The 20,959-nt window shown below is 42.4% G+C and overlaps 1 protein-coding gene across 1 annotated transcript in view; it reads left to right on the top strand.

Moving 5' to 3' along the window:
- LOC145406702 (ankyrin repeat domain-containing protein 16-like) overlaps positions 1 to 20,959 on the top strand; it is a 437,213-nt gene that overhangs the window by 182,631 nt on the left and 233,623 nt on the right. The gene's annotated exons all lie outside the window — the stretch shown is intronic.

Genomic DNA, 20,959 nt, shown 5'->3' on the forward strand with positions numbered 1-20,959 from the left:
CTTGTCACTCAGTGTAGAGTTACCCATAGGCAGAAGAAAGAGGAAAGAGTGAAAGAAAGAAAGACAGAAGAGGAAGGATTGAAGAGAGGAAACGGCAGACACCCAAAGCAGCACAACATCAAAATAAATTAAAAATGTTGCCCGGAGAGAGCAAGACTAAAACAAGAAAGATGTTTTAGGGCTAAATGAATTAAATATTTGCAGGTACAGCAGCCTAGCCTTGGTTCCCTGTTCTTCACAAAGATTATTATGGGACTGGATGTTATTGGTTACCCTGTTATTAGGTCTACTGATTTCATGGTGTCTTGCTGAAATTTCTGTATCATACCCAACCCTTTTGATAGTGGAACATATGGTCGACCTGAAGCTGATGATGATGATGGTGATGATACTATTGTAAATTAGAATTCACTGTGCGCTCTAATGATAGTTCTGCTACATTTTTGTGTGTGTCTTATTTTTCGATCTCAGCTACATCATTTAGTAGGGAAAAATATGATGATGATAGTAATCAGTGTGATCTTTTCATACTTTTAAAACCGGTGATTAGTTATGTGTGTATGATTTGGAATTACATTACCCGTACTGTACAGATTAAATGATGGTCGTGATGATGATGATGATGATGATGATGATGATGATGATGATGATGATGATGATGATAATAATAATAATAATAAAAATAATAATGATAATAATAATATCCATCCATCATCCAATCCTACGTTGCCCCATGAGGAGCGTAGGAGCCCGGGGCTAGGCAGTTGGTCCTGACATTTAAGATGAGAGTGACCAGCCTCACTCATCCCTGAGTGGCATTACGTGAGCAATAAACCCCAACCACCCCTTGGATATAAACCCTCACCGGCTCAATCCGATTGGAGCACAATAATTACCCACTAAACCAGCAGGTGCCAAAATTTGGTTATATGGTTACCACCCAGCATAGTACAGTACAATCCCAGTTAACCGGGTGGCTTGGGGAATTTACCTTCCCGGTTACAGATTTTTCCCGTATTTCTGATTTTCAAGTCAAATCTATACAAAGGCTATCACAGCAGTCAATACAGTTCAGGTACTCACCAGTCACATTAGGGGTTACACTAAGAGATTCCGCCTGAAAAAATGCCTTGTAAACACACACCATGGTCATAACGCACGTGCGTGAATTGTCTAGCAATTTGCAGTACTGCAAATTGCACCAGTCCATTGTTTACCGAATTACTGTATTCATTATATGTACTGTACTCATGAAAATTGAAAAATACAATAAAGAAATAAAAGCTTGAACATTTATTAGTGAACTGATGATGTGTTAAGACTGCACTGTAGAATTATCACGACACCTGTGCCCCCACGTTAGTTTTGTTTACGTTTCTCTGACCCCGACTGTTCTTCTTCTTCCCCACCTGACCTCCATCACTCCACCCCTCACCTGCCACTCAGCTGTTTTGCAGAAAATAAAATAAATGATGTACGTATGAAATGCAGGCATATTATTTATTTATTTTTCTTCCAACAAAGTAAATTTTCATTCCTATTAACATTTATATTCAGCCATTAGTATTTTATGATGTTCACCTTTTTCAAGTCAGTTGCATATGTCCAGCTTCCGTTTCAAGGTAAGCACGATACGCTTACATTTGGTTTGCACTTTAGGCATTTTGGAGTGTATAAATTACCGTCTATCGGAGGAACACAATAGCAAGAGAGTTTGTTTACTGTCTGGTGGCAAAAAGCAGACTGGTGATTTTTGGAGGGTGTGGAGGATGACTGAATTCAAGTAGGGGAAAGGGGGGGAGAGGAGGGGTGGTTAAGAGGATTTGCTAGGGATTTACATTAGCCGGAAATGCCTTCACCTCGCTTTGTCTGACTTCACCCAGCCTCGCGTGACACGATCAAACGGCGGTTTGGCGGTCCATTCAAATTGGCGCACAGTTATAACTTACTGACATTTTTACCAGCCCTTGAATTTTCCCGTTTTTCTGAATATTCCGTTTGTCTGGATACCGGATAGCTGGGATTGTACTGTAAATGGTTTCCTGGTGTACAGGAAACCCTTTGGCTTGTCACTCAGTGTAGAGTCACCCACAGGCAGAAGGAAGAGGAAAGAATGAAGGAATGGAAGACAGAAGAGGGAGTGCAAAGTCACCCGTAGGCAGAAAGACGAGGAAAGAATGAAGGAAAGAAAGGCAGAAGAAGATGGAAGGAAAGAAGGATGGAGGAGAGGACAGGGCAGACACCCGAGAGCAACTCAACATTGAGTGAGTGGATGGTGAGCGTCCCCACCTACCACACAGTAATAATGATAATAATAATAATATTATTATTATTATTATTATTATTATTATTATTAATGATGATGATGTGGTAGCCGGTATTATATTCTATTGTCAGATGACGATAATGATAAAACTAGAAAGTGTGGTAGAGGTTTGTTCCTTTGGAACTGTAATTTCAGGATGAAGAGAATAATCCATGATGTTATCATCTTTGGATTCTAAAATAATAACAGTGAACATACCACTTTGTAGAAATCAGAAGACTTGGTAAAAAACACAAGAAAAATATACATCACACTCATGGGTACAAAATTTGAATTATGTTTATGTGTGCTGCCATTGTCAGTATTACAGTATTTAGTATTGGATTTCTATGTTGTATGTGAATGGATTCAGGTGTTCATTTATTCAAAATACAGTAAACCCTTGATATGCTGTACCCTCTTTTAACAAATTTTGGTTTTAACCTCTTCTTTACCGGAAATGTATTTCGATGTATCCCCGTATGTCACTTGTAAACACCCATGAGACACCGGAACCGCAACCGTGGTTCAATAGTACATCCACTAATGAATGGCAGCATATGGGGCTCAGGGTAGCCCGTTAAGGCTGTTTCTAAGGACCTCATGATAACAACAGCTTTTTGTTTTGACAACAAAGACTGTGACGAATTCTGACATCATGAGATACGTCACGACTGAGTTGTAGTGGCACCAATGGCTTGCTTACTCATCTGTGATGTAACCTCTTTTAGACCAATCATTATTTATAATGTGGTAGGTGGGGGCGCTCACTATCTACTCACTCGATGTAGTGCTGCTCTCGGGTGTCTGCCCTTTCCTCTCCTCCATCCTTCTTTCCTTCCATCCTCTTCTGTCTTTTGTTCCTTCATTCTTTCGTTATCCTTCTGCCTACAGGTGACTTTACACTCCTTCTTCTGTCTTTCTTTCCTTCTTTCTTTCTTCTTCCTTCTGCCTGTGGGTGACTCTACCCTGAGTGACAAGCCAAATGGTTCCCTATACACCAGGAAACCATTTATTATGCTGGGTGGTAACCATATAACCAAATTTTGGCGCCTGGTGGTTTAGTGGGTAATTATTGCCCTCCAGTCGGATTGAGCCGGTGAAGGTTTATATCCAGGGGGTGGTTGGGGTTTATTGCTCATGTAATGCCACTCAGGGATGAGTGAGGCTGGTCGCTCTCATCTTAAATGTCAGGACCAACTGCCTAGCCCCGGGCTCCTGTGCTCCTCATGGGGCAATGTAGGATTGGATGATGGATAGATGGATGAATTTCTCCTACAGATATCGTACTATAGTTTCTGCCAACACACGGCAAAATTTACACCCCTTGGCCTGCCTGAGAGAGCCGGTTACCACGCACTTGACCATGAAAAAGGGTGTACAAGATATTTTTCTCTCATGGCATCTCTGGCGGATTCTGATAGTAACGAGTTTATTCCTCATGAGGATACTTATTTAGATGTATCAGATGATAATTCAGCAGTGTCTGATGTGTCACGAGATGACGAGTGATGATGACTATGATCCTGAAAATGATACCGAGGTTGATATGAGTGAGGAGGAGTAGGAAATAAGTAACGAGCTTAGTGATGCCACACTCTCGGCAACAAGTGGGTCAAGGTCACCATCACCGTCACATATGTCCACACACATCGTGCTTTTATGTGATCCATTTGGAGATGCTAGACTTAATGTTCTCCCTACTGTGGAAGAGGATTTTGTGGATGTGCATCCAGGAATTATTGCACATCATGTATAACATCCAATGACAGCACTTGACTGCTTCCAGCTGTTTATGAGAAAAACAATAATGAACTTGCTATGTGTGTGGACAAATACTCATGCAGCACATTTTTTTAGAGACAGTCCCACAAAGAACTTTATGGGGAAAAAATGGACAGACGTGACAGTTGATGAATTGTATGTGTTTTTTTTGTCTTACAACTAACCACGGGATTGAATAAATTGCCTCGCTTGTCTTATTACTGAGCTCATCTGCGTTGTGCCGAGGTCCATCTGTTTTTACCACAGCTGTGATAAGCTGCAACAGGTTTTCTCAGATCCTCAGATTTCTTAGGTTTTCACATCCTGATGATGCTGTTCCCAGAAAGCCTATGTCAAGGATTGGAACGTTCTTCCAGATGCTGCGTGAGAAATGTATGGAATATTTTTCTGCTGGGGAAAATTTTGCAGTGGATGAATCTCTCACTCTGTATAAAGGATGTCTGCATTTCCGCCAGTACTGTAAATCAAAACCAAGAAGAAGAGTTTTGGCTTGAAACTGTTTGCACCCTGCCCAAGTTCTCCAAATGCCCGAGGTTATACGTGGAATTTTTGTCTCTACACAACTGGCCTCTGTGATGAAATGTTGCAGGATCCTGAGCTTGCAGTTCTCAGCAAGTCTTAACGTGTCCCTGTTTATCTGATGCAGTCTGCTCAATAAAGGGAGGCATGTAGTACTAGATAACTGGTACAGTTCTGTTCATCTTGCTGAATTTTTACTGAGTAAGAAGATACTAACCACTGGGACAATTCGTCCAAACAGAGGGGTACCAAAGAACATCTCATCCTAGCAACTTCAAATGCTTCAAGCTGTATTTGGAAGAAAGGAGGATATTCTTGTCATCAAGTACTGTGATCGTAAAGTTGTGCATGATATTCCAAGTAAGAGTGAAGCTGGTTATGTGGAGTATGCACATCATCTGAGAGGTGGAAAAGTAGAGATGGTCAAGAAGCCCCTACCTATTCAGAGGTACAATGAGCAGATTGGAGCTGTAGATTTTGTGGATCAAGTTCTTGAACCCTACGATCCCACAAGGAAATCCTTCCATGATTAAAAAAACTAGAATTACACATGGTAACTAGAATGGTACTGAATGCTCGCATTGTATACCAAAACCTACGTGCATGTGCTAGGAGTATTGAGTGCCATGACTTCCTGAAAAGTGTTATTCATGAAATTTTGTATGAATACAGTCTGGGTTATGTTGCCTTGCTCACTGCAAATGAAGAAAGACTACCCCCTAAGAAAAAACAAAAAAGAACAAGATGCACCCCACCTACAGGGGCACAATCTAGCACCTCTGATGCTGCACAGCCACAGCTAACTCATGGACTCATGCCCATACCTGCTACTGCAACACGTTAGTCACAACGAAGATGCAGAGTATGTACTGCTGAAGGGCGAACAAAGTGGTCTAGGAAATACTTCCCTGCCTGCAGTGAACAGCCTGGCTTATGTTCTCCAGAACATTTCCAGACCAGGCACAGCCAGTAGCCAACATGCACTTCTTCTGCCTTCTTTCTCTTCATCTTCATTCTCTCATCTTTCACTCTATTTTCCCTTTTTTTTTTCTTCACTTTCATAGTTTACTTTTCACCCCCTTTATTTTGTTTGTTATAATGGCTTTGCTTTTTGTTTATTATGTTCCTTCTCCATTTTCTCTTCTTTTATTCATATCTTTTATATATGGCCTGGCTACACTTGTTTACGTCTGCCTCGGAGTGCACTACAACACATCGCTACTTTATCGACATCATTAGACCACTATTTATTGTCCAAAATCAACTCACCATGGTAAATAAATAAGCCATCCATCTGTGCATGACATTTTTTTCAAGCCAGTTTGTACAGTAGTTACCTGGGTAACAGTACTTTAGCATAAGAAATATAAACTTGTATAATCAGTTATTTTATAATCATTTTTTTACACTAGCAACATCATGCTGGGTTTATGTGATCATCAGTATACAAGCAAATCACAAGGAGTGGATAGTTTGGACATGGCAAAAAAACATACACTACCCCTCACACTACGGGAGGGGGAGCTGTCAGGTCGGTATGGGGGTAAACATAGTGTTTACATTGGAGGGAGGGGTCAGTAAAGAAGGAGTTAATGACCACCTTGAGCTGGCCAAATGTTATGTTCATTTAACAAATATTGTTCAGTAAAAGAATGGATGAGCAGGAAACACCAACCAATGTGGCGTCCCTGCACACACACATGCTCACGCGCACGCTCCTCCACATCCCGCAGAATACCGCATCAGTCTCTGGGTGACCAGCATTGTGAGGGGAGCCATAAGTTGAGCATTTGTGGTAGGTGGGGGCACTCACCATCCACTCACTCAATGTAGTGCTGCTCACGAGCAGCTGCCCTTTCATCTTTTCCTTCCTCCTTTCCTTCCTTCCTCCTATGTCCTTTCCTTCTTTCTTTCCTCTTCCTTCTGTGTGTGGGTGAGTGTACATTGAGTGACTAACCAAACGGTTTCCTGTATCCCTGGAAACCATTTATTATGCTGGGTGGTAACCATTTAACCAAGCTATGGCACCTGGTGGTATAGCGAGTAATTAAGGTGTCCCAACCAGATTGAGCCTGTGTTGGTTTTGATCAAAGGGGGGGTTTGGGTTTATTTCTCACGTAATGCCACTCAGGGATGAGTGAGGCTGGTCACTCTTATCTTAAATGTCAGGACCAACTTGCCTAGCCCTGGGCTTCTATGCTTCTCGTGGGGCAACAGAGGATTAGATGATGTATTCATGTACAGTATGTACAGGTTTACCCCAGTTTAATGATGCAATTGGTTAGGTAAAAAAAACATCGTCAAGCAGGGTATCGTATATCAGGGTAAAACAAGTTTAAAGCCGGTCTAGATGGCCTAACAACTGTAAAAGAAGCTAACCTAAGCCTAACACCTGTAAATTACCTACTAAAATCAACAAATAAAATCTGAAAATCGTCAAATACAAGTCTGGAAAAAATCAAACTAAGTAAACTGTACCCCAAAATGACAATGTTCACCCCACCTATGGCTAAAACACATTAATCTGAGTCTAAAAACTTTTTATATATCATCGTAAACACAGAGTTTTAGTCTAAAATATAATCAAATCGGTAAAAAAAAAAATCAAAACCCATCGTTAAATCATAGTTTGGCCATCGTTAGGCGGGGTATGGTGGTATTTCTACTCCCATCATTAAGCCGGGGTATCGCATCTAGGGGTATTCGTTTCGTTTCGTTTCGTTTTTAAAGGCTCCAACATGCTTGCATGTGTCAGCCTTGGTCACCTAATGGCGGCTCTCCACGCTGCACGATCCATTGCAGCATCCCTGTTCAGTCCCTTAACCCTATGGTCACACTTAATGACCTCGTCCCGTGTCTTTCTCGGTCTACCCCTCATAATCCCACCCCTAATATTAACACTTCTCACCTTCCTCACCCAATTATCATCCCCCATCCTCTCCACATGTCCAAACCACCTCAATCTACCTCTCCTCATCACAACACCAATACACTCCAGTCCCATCCTATCTCTCAACTCATTCCATTGTAAACCCAGCCCCTCCAGGCCTTGGACGCAGGGACGCACTGCACATCCACCTAATCATTGTCATTTCTGTACGTCTGAGCCGGCAAATATCTTCCTCCTTCACTGCCCAGATCTCACTGCCATACAGCATTACACTCCTAACACATGCTGCATACAAAGACCCCTTAGCACGTAGGGAGAGCCCTCTCAATGTCAGGAGAGGCAAGAGCTCCCTGAACTTCTTCCAACCACTTCTCACCCTAGCCCCACCTCCAGCACACAACATGTCTCCCAAATAACAAAACTCTTCCACACACTCGAGAGATTCACCAGCAAGTTCAATCCTTTCACGTCTGACAATCTCCACCTGCTCACCCCAGCACGCCGTACACATAAAATCAGCATTATCTTGCAGTCTACCTCTGATACCACTACATCTCTTATGCACCCATTTATCACACACACCGCACAAGATGGAATTACTTCCCACGCCCTTGTGGCAAACTGCACATGGCCACTCTCCCTCGTCTTTGACAGTACCGCCACCAACCCTAGATATCATCACTTTTGTTTTATCTGCATTTACCCTTAAACCCTTTTGCCCCATATCATCTCTCCACTTCCTAAACCTTTCCTCCGCCTCCTTTTCATTCTCTGCAATCAACACCAAATCATCAGCATGCAACAACTCCCACGGGAGTCCGTTTCTAAAGTCACGTGAAAGGGCTTCAAGTACCATGATAAACAACATGGGACTCAAGACTGACCACTGATGCACACCAACATTCACGGAAAACTCATCACTCAAATCTCCATTCACTCTCACCTGGGTGTGAGCACCCACATACAGTACATGGCCATAACCACCCTAACCAGCCACTCCTCCAAGCCAAGCTTTCTCATTGCCCACTTCACCACCTCTCTAGGGACGTGTGTCAAAGGCCTTTTCCAAATCAACAAAAACAAAATAAAGATCCCTTTTCCTACCAATATATTTTTCCAGAAGCTGTCGAACAATGAATATGTCATCAGTGGTCCCCCTACCTGGCATGAACCCGAACTGCATCTCATCAATATTCACTCTTTCTCTAATCATACCTTCTAAAACTCTCTCCATTACCTTCATTATCTGATCTAAAAGCTTTATACCTCTATAATTTCCTCTTTCCAGGGCATCACCCTTCCCTTTATACACATTTACAATTACACTCTTCAGCCAATCATCTGGGACAACACACTCATAAATAATCCTATTTATCAGGTCAGTGACTAAACTCACCCCTATATCGCCTGATTATTACTGTATTGAGAAAAAGAGCCATTTAGAGTTAGCTGTACTGTATGTTATTATGTATAACTGTACAGCTGAACGACGCTCTATATTTAACCTTTGTTCAGTAAAAGCTGCGACGCTTGGGAAATGATCGAACAGCATGGTTTTCGGCTTTAACGAGCTATCGGCTTCAGCGACAAGGGTCTGGTACCAATCAGTTCGTTATATCGAAGGTGTACTGTACTGCCGCTGTTGGTGATATAGTCACTATGTTTTATTCTAGAATTACAAGATATAGATTGTTCCCTTACAGCAGAGTGTATAGATGTCTGCACTGGGTGACCTGTCCTTGCTGACAAACCCAAATGCTCTGCAATTCTGACCTTGAGATTTTGGAACAAACGAGTGCAGTACTCCCAGTATACTTGCCCTGGTAGCTTGAACAAGTGAAACAGTATATGATCGAAGAGAATAGCTTAGGCGGCAGCGGTTTTTAACCTAAAAAGTTATCTTCTTTTGAATGTTTGTGTGTATGAATAAATGTAAATTTAATTTGAGGGTAGTATTTTGCTAGGAATCTACTGAGTTCTTCAATACTTTTAGAAGTATGTCCAAAAGAAGGCATGGGTAAATATATCACCTCTTTTTTTATCATAGGGATACTTTGTATGGGTTTGTATTTGCTGTTTAATAATATCTCTACGATTTTGGTAGTAAAAAGTATGAAAATATCTTTACAGTTTTGTTAGTAAAAGGTATGAAAACTATTACATCTGAAATAGTTTCTTAGAAAATTTGCTTCTTTGTGCAATGACAGATATTTGTTTCATTTCGTTTTTGATGGCTCCAACATGCTTGCATGCGTCGGCCTTGGTCACCTAACGGCAGTTCTCCATGCTGCTCGATCTCTGTCAGCTTCCCTGTTTAGTCCCTTATCCCTGAGGTCACGCTCAATGACCTTGTCCCAGGTCTTTTTCGGTCTACCTCTCATTACCCTATCCCTAACAGTAACGCTTCTCACTTTCTTCACCTATTTATCATCCCCCATCCTCTCCACATGCCCAAACCATCTCAGTCTACCTCTCCTCATCACAGCACCAGCACACTCCAGTCCCTTCCTACCCCTCAAATTTTCCAGTGTAAACCTATCTCCCTCAGGCCTCACACTCAGGGACACATTGCACTTCCACCTAATCTTTGCCGTATCTGTACATTTGAGCCTGCGAATATCCTGTTCCTTTACTGCCCAGGTCTCACTTCTACACTCCTAACAAATGCCACCTGCAAAACAGAGGGAGAGCCCTTTCAGTGTCAGGAGAGGCAACAGCTCCCTGAACTTCTTCCAACCACTCCTCACTCTAGCCAGAGAGCTAGCTCCAGCCCCACCTTCAGCACATAACATGTCTCCCAAATAACGAAACTCTTCCACACACTCTGACCAATAAGTTCAATCCTTTCACACCTGTCTCCACATACTTTCGCCGACACACCGCACACATGAAATCAGCATTATCTTTCAGTCTGCCTCTAATACCACTACATCTCTTGTGCACCCACTTATCACAAACACTGCACAAAATGGAATTACTTCCCACTCCCTTGTGGCAAATCATACATGGCCACTTTCTCACTTCTTTGATAGTACCACCACCAACCTTAGGTACCATCACTTTTGCTTTATCTGCATTTACTGTTAAGCCCTTGTGCCCCATACCATCTCTCCATTTGCTTAATCTTTCCACTGCCTCCTTTTCATTCTCTGCAGTCAACACCGAATCATCAGCATACAACATCTCCCTCGAGAGGCCATTTCTGAAGTCACGTGAGAGGGCCTCAAGCACCATAATACAGTGACCCCTCATTATACGATGCCTCTTTATATGATATTTCTCTTATACGATGTTGACATTTTAGTACCTTACGCTCTATGTATGATGGGAATGATTCGCTACAACGATGGATCGTCCGCCTCAGTGAACAGCGAACGCAACACAAACGTCCCCACACAGTCGGTGCTGGACAACACACACTCGTCCACCGTTCCAGCCTCATCAGCCAGCCCTGCCCAGCCAGCCAGTTCTGACAGTGGTGAGTGAGGGCTGTGAGGCCCTTACTGTCCCTTAGCCTCAGAGTAAGGACAGTTCGCCATCAGAACGATTCCCTGTCATTTACCGTATTTGCCAGTGTATAGGGCCAACCTTTGTATAAGACTACCCCCAATATTTCCATACAAAATGTGGGTTTAGAGGTATACTCTGTGAATAAGACGAGCCCCAGCTCTTTAGACACTGGGAGCTGGCTGCCCCAGTAACCCCACTACTTTATCATTCTTCCTGCTGACCAGTGAAGTGGTACTATTAACATGTTGCTAAGCAACATCCTTTGGTTTGGTTTTCCTTTAAACCAGCTTCGTCTATGGGTTTTACTGGCTGTCTAGGCTGCATGTGCCACCTCAGATATCAAAATGGGTTATACTGCACATTTAATATTGGAGTGTAAACTCATACTGTATTAAAAACTTAAAAAATCATGTTATCATGAATTTTATACTGTAGGTTAAAGGAAAGTTACATTTTATTAGTCATCACATAAACTGTCAGTGTTTAAAAACCTTCAAAATCAGTATCATCCACATCTGATATCATCAGTTCATCAACTTCTTCCTGGGTTAAAGTTTGCAGTTCTTCATCATAAGATCAAACTCTGAATTCAAAGGTGTAGCTTCGGCATCGATTTTCTCTTCATCATCCAACCACAAAATATCTGGTATGCCATCCACTGAATTAGATGTTCTTGAAGGAGTTGATGACTGTTTCCACAGAAATATCATTCCATGCCTTGATAATAAAATCACAGCTCATCCAGACCTGAAGCCTACATATTCCTACCGCTTGTATATGACCTTTTACTACTGACCATTTACCCGTTCTATTGCTCATGGATGCGGTCTTTGAATGATTTATTTAGACACATCAAGTGGTTGCAGGACTGAAGTTAATCCACGAGGAATAACAGCAGTGTCACTGTTGGTTATCACTGTTAGTAATGAGTGCCCTGCTTCAGATTGGCAACCTTGCGCTCGGTGGTAATTTGTAAACAATCTAGCCAGTAGCCACCGAGACACACGATGGTGTTTATGGTGTGGGCTCAACGGTCACTCATCTTTCTTATGTCCTCATGGCCATATCCATGGAGATATTTTTTATAAGAATTTGCCTTCGTATAGAAAACAAGTTGTGTTTGATGATGACGTTAGTAATATCAACAGTTTTTGACTGTATATGTACTATCTTCAGGGAAACAAGGGTCAAGGTGAGTGTTTGGCAATGTTCCCTATCACGCCTATGGATTCCATAACCACAGGATATAGAGGTTAGTGTTTTATGCCCAGTGTTTAGGACGACCCTCCAATTTTGGGCATTTTTTAAAAGAGGTTCTAGAGTCGCTTTATACACCGGCAGATATGGTATTTACATATCAGTTTATTTAGCAAGTACACTAGTTTTTGAATTGTATGAGTTATAAAAGTGATGGTGGTTCATTGTTTTTATAATAAATGTAAAATATGGGATCAAATGATGGGTATTAACTGAAAAAATATAAATACCGTATATTGAAATGCGAATCAGGCGATTTACGATCTTTCCTTCATCATTTAACATAAGGGTACATACGAGACACTGGCATTTATATAAATGCCTAATGACCTTACGTGAACGATCGACATACTTTGGAATTATACGAATGATCTTCATATTACGTCTGTATAAAGGTTTCAGGACTATTCGCTGTCAAGTCAATTCGCCATCACAACAACAGACAATTTTCCGCCAGGACTTTTCGCCGTCAGGACGATTCCCTGTCATTTATTTACATATAAGTTTATTTAGCAAGTACACTAGTTTTTGAGTACTTGTACCTCTTCAAAGTCGTTTTAAAATATACCCAGGATGTTGTAGTACCAATGGAAATTAATGAAGACAGGTATGGGTGACGGTAGAATATAATTCAAAGTCAACTACAGTGAGGTAGAAACAAGTTAATTATTGCCTAAAAGTGCAACTTATAAATGATATCCAAAGCCTATGCTATTGAATGAACATAAACTTTTTTTTTTTTTTTTTTAATGCTAGGAAGAAGGAACCAAAGGTCACAAGCCCACAATAACTGTTCCTTCCAAGAGAAAAACAAAATACAAGAGAAAGCCAAATTCAAGATCCGATCATTTCGAGATGCCTGGAGACACTGCGTTTGAAAGACTGGAGAGCATAGCTAGCAGGAAATACAGACAGAGGGAGACAGTTCCAGAGCTGACCTGTTGCATAAATGAAGGACTGGGAGTAACGGTTAACTCTTGCATTAGAGAGTTGGACAGAAAAGGGATCTGCTACGTACCCATCGTAGAGGTGGAGGGATGCAAGCAGAAGTTCAGAGGACCAGTGACCATTGGAGTAGTGACAGAAAAGAGATATAGACGCAACAGTGCGGCAAAGAGACAGTGGTTGAAGGGAGCCAGTAATAGGAGGAGAGTTAATGAGACAAAAAGCCTTTGACTCCACTCTATTGAGAAGAGCTGTATGTGGGGAGTCTCCCCACACATGAGAGTTGTACTCCACACAGGGGCAGATAAAACCCGTGTATAGAGTCAACAACTGTGCAAGGGTAAAGAAGGAATGGAGTCGGCTTAGCACACCCAGTCTCTTGGAAGCAGATTTTACATTAGATGTAATATGATCATTCCGAGATAAGTCCCGAATGAATGAAACCCCAAGCTTGTTCAAGGATGATGCAGGCTTAAGCTGAATATTATTAAACGTTAGTGGGTACACCTGCGGAAGATTTTGTTGGGTTGATAGATGTATGAACTGAATCTTTGATGCATTAAAAACAACAAGATTATTTTTACCCCAGTCAGAGATACAAGCCAAGTCCTTGCTGAGCATTCAAGTGCAGTGATGGCTGGTTGTGACCATTTAGGAGGCACCATGGTATAGGATTGAACCCTTAGGAATACCACTATTGGTAGTTCTAGGGGAAGAATGGGAGCCATTTACAGCAGTAGCTGTAGAATGACCAGAAAGGAAGCTAGAAATGAAGGCACAGACAGAAGGATCAAAACCATGCGAGGTTTGTTCAGAAAGTATCCAACCCTAGACTCTAAAAAAATAAATAGCTAACCTGTTGAGCTAGGACACAAATCCCCCTCAAAGTAGACCTCATCTGACTTGACACATGTAGCCCAGGATTCTTTCCACTGCTTGAAACATTTTTCAGAGTCGGTTTTTGGTATCTCCTGCAGGTGGTTCGTCACATTTGTCATCATCTCTTCTCTGGTCTCAAATCGAGAATGCTTTAGTGGAGTTTTGAGCTTGTGGAATAACCAAAAGACACACAGAGCCATGTCTGGTGAGTAGGGAGCCTGCCTGACCTGTGGGATGTTGTGCTTAGCCAAAAATTCCAGAATCAGTTGAGAAGAATGGGTAGGGGTGTTGTCATGGTACAGCTTCCAATTTGCTACTTTCCAAAGGTCTGGTCTCTTCCGCCAAACTGTTTCACGAAGAGGAGGTAGTAATGTTTGTTGACAGTCTGACCTTCTGGTGCATATTCGTGATGCACAACACCACGGTAGTCAAAAAAGAACTGTCAGCATGCGAGTGCACGTCATCTTGCTGCAGACCTGTTGTGCATTTTTTGGCCGAGGTGACTCTGCATGGTCCCACTTGGATGACTGTGCTTTGGTTCTGGGTCATACCTATTCACCCTAGTCTCATCTCCAGTGATAACAGTCCTTAGAAAGTCTGGATTGCGATTTGCACACTCCAGCATGTCTTAAGCAACATTCATCCTAGAGATGAGGTCATGACGAATGCGACGAAATACCTGCAGGAGATATGAAAACCGACTTCGGTAAATGTTTCAGGCTGTGGAATGAATGCTGGGCTACATGTGACAAATCAGAAGGGGCCTATTTTGTGAGGATTTGGTGTCCTAGCTCAACTGGTTAGCTATTTAATTTTTTAGAGCCTAAGGTCAGACACTTTCCGAGCAGACCCTGTAAGAGGACAATTTGGAGATTAAAAATTTATGCCGGACACAATCAAAAGCCTTTGAGATGTCAAGTGCAATGCCAAAGCTTTTGTCAAAGTCCCGAGAGGAGGATGACCAGGAGTCTAGAAGGAATGTGAAAAAAATCGTCAGTGGAGCGTCCCTGTCAAAACCTACACTGGCGATTGGAAAGGTTATGATGGGAAAGGTGCTTTACACATTTTATGTTAAGAATAGTTTTAAAAACTTTAGAAATACAAGATGTTAAAGAACTGAGCAATAGTTAGGTGCTGGGAAGTCACTTCTATTTGGGACAGACTGACTGAGTGCAAGCATCCAGCAGGGTGTGAAAACAGAAGCAAAGTTCTTGAGAATAACAAGAGGAACCCCGTCAGGCCCATATGCCCTGTTGGTATTGAGGCCAGTGAGTGCAGAAAGTACATCAACTGAAGAAATTTTAATGTCAGTCATGAGAAAGTCAGAGAAGGGAAGAGATGCTGGAACAGCACCAGAATCATCTTAAGGTGGAATTGGAGAAGAAAATCTGAGCAAGGAGTTTTGCCTTTTCACCAGAAGCAACAGCTACAGAGCCATCAGAGCAGAAAAGAGGAGGGAAAGATGATGATGTAAAGTTGTTAGAGAGGTTTTTGGCAAAGTGCCAGAAGGGGCTGGAAAAATTTGAGTCAGAGAGTTCAAAGCATTTAGTACAAATGAAATTATTTTAAGCCGAGTGAAGAACAGACTTAGCATGATTCCAAGCAGAAATGTAAGAGATGAAATTTCAGGATTGGATTTGTGCCGGTACCTTTTGTAGGCCTTCTCCTTGTTGTGGACAGCACTAGAAGCGTTATTATTAAACCCAGGTTTTCATGCATTAGATAGAGGATACAAGAAAGGAATGTTAACTTTCCATGCCCAAGAGAATAATTGCTGTAATGTGCTGTGTGAGGCACACTCAGATAGCTCTCAGTCATGGAAGCAATATCTTAATCATTCCAGTGAAAGTAAAAAAAGTACTGTATTAGGGCCTCCCAGCTCAGCAGTCTCTAAGTGTCATAGCTGTCACTTCTTGGGAGGGGTCTGCAGAGCTTACTGGAATATTAGGAGAGGTTGAGGTGATAAGGCTGTGATTGGAGGAGCCCAACAGAGAGAAAAAAGATCAACACAGTATGCTGAAGAAGTAATTGTATGAAAATGGTAAAAATGTTGTAACTCTTGGAGGTGATCAGGGGTACAGGTACAAGGCCCTTTAGGTCATTTTGGATAGAAAAGGTGTAGACGTATTCACTGGGTGGATAAGTGATTGGAGAGGAGAGCCAAAGTTGGTGGTGAACACTGAAATTACCAAGAATGGAGATTTCTGAGAAAGGAGAAATTGACAGAATATGTTCTATCTCAGAAGTAAGATAGTCAAAGAATTTTTCATAGTCTATAGAATTAGGAAACAAGTACACACGCAAATACATTTATTCGGAGAAGAACAGGATAGCTGAAGTCAGAGTGTAGAGAATTCAGAGGGTTCAAGTTCAGGAACATGAGAGCAGGATGTGATGTTGCATACATTTACAACCACCTTTGGTTTTGAAGTGAGTATAATGAAAATAGGAGGATACAGAGAAGGGTTTGCTATCAGGCAGTTGAATCTCAGTGAGGAAGAGAGGTGGAGCTCAGCAGAAAATTAGAGGAAAAGTCTTGAATATCACAGAAATGAATAGACAGTGAGTCAAACAATGGTTCCATGTGTCTCATTTGGTCATCACCAGGAAAGGGGTGGATGATGGGGCATTTATGATCCTCCACCACCACCACCATGGTGACTCAGAGGCTGGGTGTTGAGTCATCATTTTTGCAGATTTCGGAATGGTAAGTGTGGTATGTAATGTGCACGTTGTTTGGTGTATATAGGTAGAGGAAAATGTATAGGAATATATGCTAACCTACTCAGTGTTAATAAAACACTGAAAAACTTTCAGCCAAGGTGGATGGTCCGAAGTTAGTCCTTAGGGTAGTTGTAGCAGGAGCTCCAGCAATTCTTGTCACCGGGTTTTCATTCACCCTGGGAGTACTGCCTTGTCTGACTGATAGCTGAGGAAAGATTCAAAGGTGGCTGAGGAAAGATTCAAGAAGTAGAGAGATGGAACTGGGTACAAGAGTTTCAGAACTACAAGAGTTTGAGAGCAAACATGGATAAAATGAGTGATGGTATCTGGCAGTAGTAGGAGTAGTCATGCACAGTTTGCCACAAAGGTGTGGGAAATAACTCTCTCTCGAGCAGTTTTCTGCCTAAGAGATGTAGTGACATTAAGGGTAGACTGCAAAATAATGGTAATTTTGTCTCCAGTAGGTAAAGAGAGCATACAGGAGAGAGGCAGGAAAGGATTTATCTTGCCTAAGAGTTCTTTGTGGGGAGTTCTGTTATGTGGGGGACATAATATATGCTAGGGGTGGGGCTAGAGTTAGCTTTGTAGCAAGGGTTGTTGTTGTTTTTGTTGTTGGGCAACCCTGATCTGTCTGGCTGAGCAGACCATCAACCACAGGCAATCAACCATCCCCGCAGGATCGTCCCGTGCAGTGAACTAATGTTCCCTTGTGGTTGATGGCACCTTGGGACAGGGAGATGCAGGGAAAAGTATGGAGATTTGGTTCATGGATGGATGCTGCATATGTGTCTCCATCCAGTTAGCGGGGCACCATATCAGGTCCACATCATCCTGTTATCTGGTTCTACAATTACCACCTGTGTTGTAAATGGCCTGTCACTCAGTGTAAAACTATCAGAAATGAAAAGAAGAGTAAAAAAGTGACAGGAAAGAAAGGAAGACAGAGGATGAGAGGAAGGCAGACACAGAAACAGAATGAAGGGAGTGAAGGATGAAGTAAGCACCACTACATCGAGTGGGTGATGGTCACCACTACCTGCCGCCAAGTAGCAAGGGTAGAGAGTGGTTGGAAAAGGTTTAGGGATTTGTTGCCCCTACAAACATTGAGAGAGCTCTCCCTCCCTATTAAGGAGCCCTTATACGCAGCATGCATTCTTAATGTAATGCTGTGAGACTTGGGCAGTACAGGAAGAGGATGTTCGTAGGCTCAAACGTGTACAGATAAGAATGTTGAGAGGAATATGTAGTGCATCACTGAATGACAGGCCTGGGAGGGTTAGGACTGCAAATAAAAAGCAGAGGGGAAGAAAGGGACCTGAATGTCCCTCTCAATTATCTGTCATCACAATATCCAGCGCCTTCTGCTCAGCGCTAGTAAAACAATATCTTTTGAAATTAGGCAATATCCAGCTCAGGAATGGTAAGCAGTTAGCAGTACTATGCATTTTTCAGTGGTAATGTGTATAATCTGGCTCAGAAACAGGAAGCAGTTGGCAGTACTTTGCATTTTTCAGTTGTAATATGTATTATCCAGCACAGACGCAGGCCCAGTGAGCCTCTAGACAGACCTCCCAGTACAGCAGTACATGCCACTCAGTCACAATGAATTGTGGGACTGGCCCACCCGACGCGCCAAACCAGCCGCCACTCTTTCATTCTCTCCACTGGATCCCGTACATTGAGGACGTATCTGTGCCTTGTGCATTTGTAACCCATGGTGTTGCAACCCCCCAGTGCTGTGACTTAGCCTGTGGACCCCTGTGCCTCGCTCATTGCTGTAGTGCTGTGACTTCCCTTGTGGCCCCTTAGTTCTCCATGCCCTAGTGCTCTGACTACTGTGCCCTAGTTTTGTGTGGTGGTTGAGTTTCTGGCTTTTGTGGTGTTGCCAACACTAGGTGAGTATGATTATGATTATATTGTATACTGTATTACTGTACTGTTTGTACTGTACTGTATCAGTGCTGTACCGTATTGTATTATATGCTTGATTTTAATTTTAAACGCATGGGTAATATTCTAGGAAAGTTTTTAGGATAGAGGGTTGTGACAGATAGTTTAGGTTGGTGACATTATCTGGCTCAGTGCCAAATGGATAACTGATAGGAGGTACTGAAACAATATCCAGCATTTTTGCAATACAGTACAGTATCCGGCCGGGGTTTTGGCTGAATTACACCAAATAATTGAAAGATTGCTATATTAGTGATGTGATGAGAAGGGATAGGTTGAGATGCTTTGGGCATGTGTAGAGGATGGAGGATGATAGCTGGGAGTGGAGGGTAAGAGAAATGAAGGTTGAGGGTCGAGTTGCTAGGAGGCTGAAAAAGACTTGCGATGAGGTCATGCAGTGGGATTTCTGTGATAAGGGAGTGAACAGAGAGGCTGCTAAAGATCAAGCAGTGTGACCAAGTCCACAGCATGCAAGCATGTTGAAGCCTTTATAAGTGAAGAAACAAATTTGCATGTCAGTGTTGGTGATGGGTGTGTTGTTTTGTGTAGTGAGGTGGTCTTTTGTTTCTCGTGTGAATTTTGTTGAATCTTCTTTCTTGTAATTTGTGTTAATCATGTGTGATTGCTCCATTGTAAAGTATATTCTTGTAGTGCAGATGATAGGGGGATGATCTGAAGGAAGTTTGGGTTTCATCTGCCTGGTGGTAGTGTATGAAAGTGTGGCCAAACATAATAATTATGATGTCTGGGGTAGGAGGGAGAGCGGGGTGCTTGGTGGGGGATGTAGGTGTATTAAGAGGTGTCATTGATGATGTACATGTTGTTTAACTGTGTTATAATGTCGAGGCCTTGCCCATTGTCTTGATTGTGTCATTTTAGTGTTAAAGTTCCCAGCAATGATATTAGATGTCTGTGTTAATGGGAAGAGCTGAGAGTTGTATTGTGCTAGTAAATCTTGAGAAGTGTCAGGGGGAATGTAGATGCTAAAAATTTTTTATTTCTTGTTTGTGGCCAAAGTTGACACGGAGTTAATGCATTTCTAACATGGTATTGTTCCAGAAGAGTGATTGTGTTGTCTGTGTTGTGTCTTTGTAGAGGGTGAGTGTGTGCATGTGGGTGGTGAGGACTTCTCTATGGCCATCAGTTCTATCTGATATGTGAATTGTGTCTGATGTTCAAGTCATGTATGTATATGTTAGCTTTGTTTCCTGTAGGAATGCATTGTACATGTTATGTGTGTGAAGAAAGTGTTCAGATTGAGCTATTTGGAGTGGAAGCCATTATCATTGAGTTGTAGTATGTTTATGTTGCATGTCTGAGGTGGTGAATGTCTGATGCTGCAGGTGTAGTGTTTGTGTGCTGTAGCAGAGCTGTGGTGGTAGTGGTTGTATCAATAGGGGGGAGTTGTTAGGAGAGGAGGGGAGCATTGTGTTTGGTGTTTAAATATGGAGATGTACCTGCACCTGACATATACCTATGTGCTGTGATGTTGTCTGGTATCAGTAAATGTAGTGCATGTGGTGCGGTTCCATTCTTTGCAATAGTAGCACTGAACAAATCCACATGTTCATTTAGTGGTTGTGATGTGTGAGAAGCAAACCAGGCAAATGTATCATGTTTAGGACCCGAGATGGCTCTTAGTGTCTCTGGCAGTTGTGACGAGAAGGCTTTGACTGCTTGAGAGCAATTTTCCTTTGTGTAAAAAACAGTGGGGGCACTCGTCATCCACTCACTCGATGCAGTGCTGCTTTGGATGTCTGCTCTTTCCTCTCTTCCTTCCTTCCTCTTCTGTTTTTCTTTCCTTCATTCTTTCCTCCTCCATCTGCCTTTACATGCCCTCCTCCGTCTTTCTTTCCTTCATTCTTTCCTCTTCCTTCTGCTTGTGGGTGACCCTACACTGAGTGACAAGCCAAATGGTTTCCTTTACACCAGGAAACCATTTACTATGCAGGGTGGTAACCATATAACCAAATTCTGGTGCCTGGTGGTTGAACCGGTGCAGGTTTATATCCAAGGGGTTGTTGGGGTTTGTTGCTTATGTAAGGAGGAGGCTGTAGCACGGGCCGAACAGGGTAGTACTCCCGAGGGGAATGGGAATGCTGGTGGTAGGGAGAGCTGGAGCTCCTGTTTCACTAGCTATCTAACCATCCCCCTTTGCTGACCTTTTCAGTGTGACAGTAACATGGAGAGTAGAC

Source organism: Coenobita brevimanus, chromosome 71 (genome assembly GCF_032717465.1).
Source record: "Coenobita brevimanus isolate Jiangsu-jjx chromosome 71, ASM3271746v2, whole genome shotgun sequence".
Lineage (NCBI taxonomy): Eukaryota > Metazoa > Arthropoda > Malacostraca > Decapoda > Coenobitidae > Coenobita > Coenobita brevimanus.